Consider the following 985-nt stretch of genomic DNA (forward strand, 5'->3'; position numbering starts at 1 on the left):
TATGCTATATCATGAGCTTGCTTATAAGGATTTAATTGGCAGCGTAAAGTGCCTTGCAAAGTTGTTGAGCCTGATCTTCTGGACAGTATTCACTTGACACGGTTACCATGGAACATCCCTAACGATAATTTAAATCAATATCTAATACTCTGGACTTCACACAATCTTAAGATTAAAGTAAATTGGAAAGAAATTAGTCGAATGCTTTTTTATCTTTACCATTAATCTATATCTCTTTATTTTTATTGCCTTCCAATCTATGACAAAAGTACAATTTTTGAAGTCTTATCAGACCGCATTTCTGTGTTTTTTTCGTGTAATCTCCGAAGAGGTTGGACCGATTTTGACCTGTCTTTTAGCGGAAGGCAGCTGATGTGTGCGGGAGTAACCTGACCTACTTATTTTTGTTATCTTCTTTAGTTCTGTGCCAAAGGAAGACCCGGACAACCGGTAGTTTTTCTCTAAAGACGAAAATTGTTTTCTATTCGCATTTGGGCAATAGTTAATTCTGTTAATATGGTGATAACATATTTCATACTTTTACTTTCAATTTTGACACTCCTTAAGAGCTGCAAGTTCACAAATAATCAGATTTAATACTGAATTTTTCATAAGAAAAGGTTATAAAATTGTAACCTCCATGCATAAATTGAATATAACGCTAAGGGAAAATGTTTATCGACAATTTACACAAAATTTATCTTAAGGATGTCGCGGTCAACCTCGAAACAATGTAGGATTCGAGGTTGCAATATTTTAAGGGGTTATTGTTGGATAACGGTTCGTGAAGATGCGCTCCGTGTACAGCAAGGATACGGCGATTATTTAGAGATGCGAGTGGGTGGAAAGTACGATTTTAAAATTTATTTACGATGCCACACACCAACCACCAAATTTTTTGCGAAGATGCGGATCAAATGTTTTGATTGATAATAAATAGCTGAAAAAACATTTTAAATCTCAGAATCATCTCTCTAATACTACT

This window comes from Papilio xuthus, unplaced genomic scaffold, assembly GCF_000836235.2.
Source record: "Papilio xuthus unplaced genomic scaffold, Pxut_1.1 DF828142.1, whole genome shotgun sequence".
NCBI classification, from domain to species: domain Eukaryota; kingdom Metazoa; phylum Arthropoda; class Insecta; order Lepidoptera; family Papilionidae; genus Papilio; species Papilio xuthus.